General features: G+C 36.6%; 1 long non-coding RNA gene across 1 annotated transcript; it reads left to right on the top strand.

Annotated features, from left to right (window-relative positions):
- The first annotated feature begins 6,386 nt into the window (after window positions 1–6,386).
- Window positions 6,387–7,669, top strand: LOC131017699 (uncharacterized). The gene is made up of 2 exons (XR_009099795.1): window positions 6,387–6,999; window positions 7,468–7,669. It is a non-coding gene; the product is annotated as an uncharacterized LOC131017699 (long non-coding RNA).

The raw sequence follows: 7,669 nt of genomic DNA, 5'->3' as shown, positions 1-7,669 counted from the left end.
TATCGCGAGCATTGATTTTTTTTTTATAAGCTAACCTATTGTTTAGTAATAATAATATTTTAAATTAGGTAAGAAATTTTCAAGGGCATCATGTACTTATACATTAGGTACGTTTAGCAGTACTCTAATCCAATAATGCTAAATGTACATAGTATAATCGTTTACAAATAATATTTGTCCTCAAACCAAACCAACTCCCGTACCCCATCACAATTTTTGGTATATTTAATCTGTGCAACTTTCTTTGCTGCATATATTAAACACATTTAAATCAAAACAAACTAAAATATTTAGAAAGAATAAATCCACGATGGAGTTGCAACCTAGTGATCGAATCGCAAAGAAAAAAAAAGATGAGTAATCAAGAAAAAGTTTGATGACTATATTGAAATTATAAGTAACGGTGATCAGCCGTTGCCACTAACTCTCTCAAACCAAAAATAAGAAGAAAAGTTCCCCAATCTATTTTCTTTTTCATTTTCTTACTTTGTTTTCAGTCACACTTTTTCCCGACTTAACTATTCACTAGCTTAGGTCGGGCTGTGACAATACTACTCCCTCCGTCTACCATCAATGTTCCTCAACTTTTTGGGTGGGAATTTTAAGAAATGTTAGGTAAGTGTGTTGTGAGTGGAGTTTGAGTCTCAGCTTAAAGGTGTTATAATGAGTAGTGTTTAAAAATATGTTGTAGAGAAATGAAGTTTGGGTGTAAGTAGAGTTTGGGTCCCACGTTAAAGGTGTTATTGTGTGGTAGTGTTTAAAAATGTGTGGTGGGAGAGAGGAGTTTGGATCCCACATTATTTAATTGTATTGTGGCTTAGTGTTTACAAATGAAAAGGGAACATTTTTTGTGGATGTATTAAAATTTAAAATGATAAAAATGGAACATTGATTGTGGACGGAAGCAGTATAACTTTTACCTTTTAAATTAAATATGTATATAAAATATATTAAATTAAAACTCTTATCGTGATCTTTAATTTGATAGGCATATTAAATATTTAATAATTAGTTGAATTTTAAAACTTCAAAAAGAAATAAAGCAAAAAATAAGAAGATTAAGAAAAATGAAAAAAAAAAATATTAGTTTAAAAATAAACATTCCATTTTATTACAACTATAAAATTTCCAATTAATTTTGAATTTGATTTCAAATATAGAGTTGCCTTTTTAATATAGTATCGATTGACTAATTTTTATGTTTTTATTTTTTTTTAATTTTAGTAGACATTGATTATTTTTACTATATTAATATGAGAATGGATATTTTTATATATTATATCCCCTCTGTCCACAAATTAAATGTTCGGCATGGAAATTAAGAAAGCTGATAAAAGTGTTGTGAGTGAAATAAAATGGTAGTTTATTAAAGTGATAAATGTGTTGTGGGGTGGGTCCACTAGTGGTAGAGTGTAGTAAATATATAGAATATAAAAGTGATAAAGGTGTTGTAATTAATGTGGATCTATTAGTGACAAAGCGTAGTAAATATAGGAAAAAAAGAGAGTAAAAAAGTACAAAAACTACAATAAAACTTTATTTAGTGGAAAAAAAATTTAAATACAAGTAGAACTTTAATTCGTGAACGGAAGGAATGAGTAGTTATTATTAATATACTAAAAAAGTAAAGAAATAATTAAATGAGACCCATTTTGGATCTGTCTCTGACTCTGTGGATTCGAGTGCTAGTTTGAAATCAGGTCGGTTGTGCAAAAGATAATGCAATATTGCAAGTGGATTGAGGTTTCTCGGACATTTGCTCATATTGATTAATTTAGAAAAATAAAAATAATAAAATTAATTCTTTATTTATTAAAATGAATTAAAAGTTTAAAATATCTCAATATTTTTTATAATATTTTACCATTTAAACTGATTTATCATATGAATATTTCACTAAAAGAATAATATTGAAGATAACAAAAATAAAAATATACACTCATATAATTTTTCAACAATGAAAAGTAAGTCTCTTGACGTATTAATGATTGACAAAGGTAAGGGCTAATTTTAGAAAACCCCGAAATCCAGAGGCCCATAAAATTGAAGGTAAATATTATAGCCAATAAATTAATGGGTCTTCGCTAGAAAGGCCCGAAACCATGAGGCCCAAATGAAAATAAAGAATATTGTTGTAGGAATTTCTCTAATCTTTCCCTCCGATTTCTTTCGACAAACAACAACTTTCAATCTCTCACTACTGAAAAAAGTCAACTTTTTGCAGGAATTTCTCGAGGGCTATAATTCCCCTTATGCCGACAGCGGCGAAGCAGATCCCTTGGAGATTCGCATTGCAGATGCAGCTGAAAATGTGATCGAGTCATTTATAGTCGACAATATTCAGTTGACAAATAAACAAATTCAAGTCGAGGAAATCAGATTCATCCAGTTCTATGAAGATGTGCAGAAAGTGATGGAAGAAATGGAAGTGACAGAGAAAGAGGTGAGAGAGAAGGGTGGATTCAAAGCTCATGAGCTGCAGAAAAATGTCTCCTCTGATGCTGGGAGGAAGAATCTCATGGTGGGGTTTGATGATGAGCTGCTTCAGCTCTTGGATTGGCTCACTGGAGGGCACCGCAATCGCCAAATCATCCCTATTGTAGGAATGGGTGGGATCGGTAAGACCACTCTTCCCGAAGTGTAATTGAGGATTATGATATTTGTTATTGGGCTACAATATCTCAAACTTTTAATGTTAGACGTACAAACCCTTAGAGAAGTTTTTTCCCAAGTGCCCCATTTTTTTTTTTGAGGGGAAAGTGCCCCCATTTTATGTGGACACCAAATATAGTAATTGTGCCTTCTTTTTTGGTGGACGGAGGAGGTAGTTTATTTTTTATATTTTAATCTTTATTTTAGTAGTAGTATCCATGAGGACTTTCCCTTCATATATGTTACTATATTTTTTATTCTGTAAATTAATAATTTATAATTACAATACAAATGATTACTTAATAGTTTTATTAGAAGTTTAAATTTGCTAGAATCCTTGAAATTAAAATTAATTATGTAAAGATGAAACCTAGAAAATAAACATGAATTTCATATCAATCTTTTTTTTTCTAATAACAAAAAAATTAGGTTATGGTTATTTAATTAAAATTATTTTTTTATACTAAATTTAGATGTTTTTTTTTTTCAATTTTATGAGTTTTATAACATTATACTTTTCAAATAGGGTTAATTGCATGAAAATACACGAACTTTAGTCACTTTTTCATTCTGCACACCGACTTTGAAATTTACATTTTAAACCATGAACTTTGCATTCGTTCCATTTTTTCCTTAAAATTCACCTCCGGCCATCGGAAATCTGAGGTGGCGCCTTTTGGCGCCACGCGTATGTGACACGTCATTAATGTGTGTTGACGTGTCTTTAATTTAATACTCTCTCTCTAATACTCTCTCTCTATCTACTTCTCTCTCTCTCTTTCTTTTCTCTCTCTCTTTTCTCTCTCTCTCTCTAATATTCACCTCCGTCCCCGCGCTTCCCTCGTCCCACACAACTCGAGCCGCCGCCGCCACTGCCGCCGCACGGACCGCCGCCGAGACCCGTCTTCACGTCGCCGTAGACGACGTCAAAGAAGCCCACAGAAGGACTCCAAACCTGTCACTGTTCGCTAATATTTTCACCACGCCGCAAGTATACGGGTAGTTGTAATATATGGAAGCAAGGTCGTATCCCACAAGGATTAGTAGTTCAATCTAGTGATTATCCTAATTCATTTTACTCGACTATTTAGACTAAACGATTGAGTGATTGGTTTGATTATCTAACTAAATACTTAACAAGTGCAAAGACAAATAAAAATCAAATAAGCAAAGTGGATAAATAAGATGATTAAGGCGATTTAGGGACTAGGCATCGATGATTAAGCAAAGGACTTCAATTATAACTCAATACTAATCTTGACGAACCTAATTATCTAGAGTGATCTCCCAACTAGTTCTAGCCCCCTCCCGGACGACTAAAACGGTAGATTACGGGTCATAGTTGCCGTCCCCGGTCAACTTCTAACCTATAACTCCCAAAAGCACACAAAGATCGACATACTCTCACCCAACTCTCAACCTCCCGGTTATCGAATTGATATGTTTCAAACACCTTATCTATTGCAATTATCCTCTCCCGATTCAAAGTGCAAATTAGAAATGCATAGAATGTGGCCAACAATCCATACAAGAAATAAATCAAGGGTTTGAAAAGATAATGTGCAAAGGAACAAACAAGATTTATATTGAGCACAAATAATCAATCCATTACAATAATCATCTAGCCTAATCCCCAAATCAAAGAGAAATTTAGCCTATCATGTTCAACAATAACATACCCAATGAAAAGAGAAACATAAATGAAAGAGAGAGAAAGAATGAACAAATCCTATTGAGAAGCTTGCTTCAATCCTCTCTCCTCTTCAATGCCTTCTTCAAATGGGTAGGAATGAGTGTTAATGGGGGTTAGGGCTTGGATATGGAGGTAGGAATGAGTAAATGAATGTTGGGGATGATGAATAGTGTGAGGAAAAGGGGGAGAAAGGGGTTTAAGGGCTGAAAAACGCGACTCCGCTCTTTTCCCGCGGTCATGGCCCGCGCCCGTGGTGCTCAAACGTGGGCAAAACTCAGGGAACCCGCGGTCCCGCCCCGCGGCCGCGGGTGGTGACCGCGGTACACCCCTGGAATTGGGAACAGCTGACCCGCGGTCCCACCCCGCGGCCGCGGGTGGTGACCGCGGGGTACTGGGCGTATTGCGCAGTCCGCTCGTTTTGCTCCGTTCTCCCTCGTCCGGACTCGGATTTGGTCGCCGTTTGCGCTCACGGATTCCTCTCGAGACGTACTTCAATCTCATATCTTCAAAATCCTCCAATTAATCATTGAGGTTTCCTGAAATTGCTCCAAAACTACACCAAGATATCAAATCTTTATAAAACTAAATATTCGGGCACAAACAAGCATTCACAAGCAAAACATGAAGGGAAATGACAACAAAACATGTGGAATTGAGGTACGAAAACCATGTTTGTCAGTCACAGCCCGACCTAAGCTAGTGAATAGTTAAGTCGGGGGAAAATGTGACTGAAAATAAAATAAGAAAAGGAAAAAGAAAAATAAATCTCAATAAAAATCACTAACCTGCTTAAACAATAATTTACCAAAATATTTGGTAATCATAAACAATCTTTTCTAAAGCTTAAAAGCAGACAACTCGCAATACATAACGACAAGTTGTCCAATTTTCAAGTGACATAATTCTCAAAGCTATTGATTCAAAATCTGTACAACATATCAATAAAGTAAAATATACTAAGTGTTGCAGCGAAAATACTTAAGTGGATTACATGTATGAAGACATGGAATCCTGAGCCTAATTTAATACTTATACTTCAAAAGCTTTGCTCTGCTCGCCTCCATCTGCATCACAGCTTAACCTGCATATTTAGAAAACATATGCAGGGCTGAGTACTAAAAAGGTACTCAATGGTCACATGCCGAAATAACTTTAAAGTTTGCTCTTAGAGCTATATATTGAACTTGCCATCTCAAGCATCACACAGGAGTTTTATTTAAATAACCTGTGCACGCCAAAACTGTAAAATATCTCTATAATAATCATAAACTTCATATGTGTCTGCAGACATACTTCTTTGTATTCTACCATATCTGCAATGATAACTGTGTGCCGAGAAGGTGGCCACCTTCTACGGTCACTGACCGGCCGATGCGCTAAATCGGCTCACGGTCCTAGACCGGCCGATACGCCAAATCAGCTCACGGACCTAGACCGGCCGATACGCTAAACCGGCTCACGGTCCTAGGCCGGCCGATATGCTAGATCGGCTCACGGTCCCTTGTGTACACTAATCCTGTCTAACATCTTGATAGAACAGGATCCGAATTCGATTAACTTCTGGTGCCAGATAGGTATCATACAAACTCATAAAAGTTTTGGCAAGTCAATAACTTTAATATAACTTCATTCATAAAAACATTACTAAATAATGTGCACTTCACATTTTGAGTTTAGAAAGCCCACCTGATCGTGGTCTGATGACATTAGTAATTCTGAACTATTGTTTTACCCTTGCTTGTATCCGACCTTCAGTATAAAAACTGACTAATAAATAATGAGAACATGATATGAAATTTATTTAGAGAATACTTATGTTGGTTTTAAGGTGATAGTTCTGTTGGAACTTATGAAATGATGATTGGGTGCTACCTGGTGAACTTATCAATAAATACCAACATATTATCTAAACCACAACTTAAACTACGATAATCGTAACTCTGGCATTAATCATAACTCCACTCGCTCTAATTTAATAGATAGCTATCAACTGAAAATAATATAAATCTCTTATCTCCTCTTCTTTAAAGAACTTGATATGAAATAATATATATAGTCTAGGTCATTTAATAAATCAAGCCAATTATTAGCAAATAGCTAATAATCTTTTACCCATAATTATTAAGTTCAAATTAAAATACTACTGAGTCCAATTAAATAAATTAAGGGCCCAACTTAATAAATTAACTTCATCATCTTATGTACTCCCAAGGTCTAACACAATTATATTATTGCTAATCCTATTGATATTAATAGGCCCAAATACTATTTAAACCCAATATGAAATTCTCAAAGCCCAATTAATCAAAATAAATTAAAAAGTAAAATAGAACTTAAGTCTAGAATATACTAAATCAACATCTCTCTTCTTCCTTCTTTTTCATTTTACGCAAACCCATTTCTCTCTGTTCTCTCACCTCGTCTCTCACTTTCCCTCTCCCTCTCGCCCGGCGACGTCGCCAGTCCTCGCCGCCTCCGGCGCGGCGAGGCCGGCGCCTCTCTCCCCTTCTTCTTCCTTTCCTTCCTTTTCTTCTCCTCTTTCTCCTGAATTTAGAATAGATCTAGGGTTTCAAAATTTCCTGAAGTTTGTTCCTCCGGTGAACTCCGCCACTGCCGCCGCCGTGCTCGTCGCGCCGCCACCCCCTCTGATTCAGGTAAGCCTCCCCATCTCTCTTTCTCCTTTTCTTTCTTCCTTTCTTTGCTCCTCTATCTCGATCTCTCTCTCTTTTCTGGTCGGGCCGCGGCGGCCGCTGCGAGCCGCGACAGCGCATGCGGCGCCGGTGGTCGCCGCCGCCCTGCACTCCCCTCTCTCCCTTCAACTCGTTCTATCCGTCTCTTTCTATTTCACTCTCTATCTCCCTGGTTTAATCTCCCTCTCTATCTCTCTCTGCTGTCAGTAGCCACCACGGCCGCCGTGGCGCCGGCGACCACCGCCGCCAGCCGTGCCTCCGCTGCGGTGGCTCGCGGCTGCTGCTGCTACTGCTATTTCCCCCCCTTCTCCTTCTTCCTTCCATCTTCTCTATTTCCCAATTCAAAATCTCATTCCAGCAAACTTCCAATCTAATTTCTATTTCAGTTTTAACATCACAAACTAATAAATCTCAAACTATTTTCTGTTCCAGGAATCGGTGATTCAAGATGGTTTGAGATGGTTTCATCGGCAGTTCATCTACAGCTCAAGACTCTGTTTTTATAAGACTCAGCCTTCTGTTTGGATTATTATTGATTTATAAACTGTTGTAACTAGATGTATTCTTTAGATGTTAAAGAAAATTGATGTTATCTCTACTATTCTTGATTTCTATCTAATGAGTGATTACCGAG

This window comes from Salvia miltiorrhiza, chromosome 3 (genome assembly GCF_028751815.1).
Source record: "Salvia miltiorrhiza cultivar Shanhuang (shh) chromosome 3, IMPLAD_Smil_shh, whole genome shotgun sequence".
Classification (NCBI taxonomy): Eukaryota; Viridiplantae; Streptophyta; class Magnoliopsida; order Lamiales; family Lamiaceae; genus Salvia; species Salvia miltiorrhiza.
The sequence above is the reverse complement of the archived record's forward strand: the minus strand, read 5'-3'. Positions and strand labels throughout refer to the sequence as shown.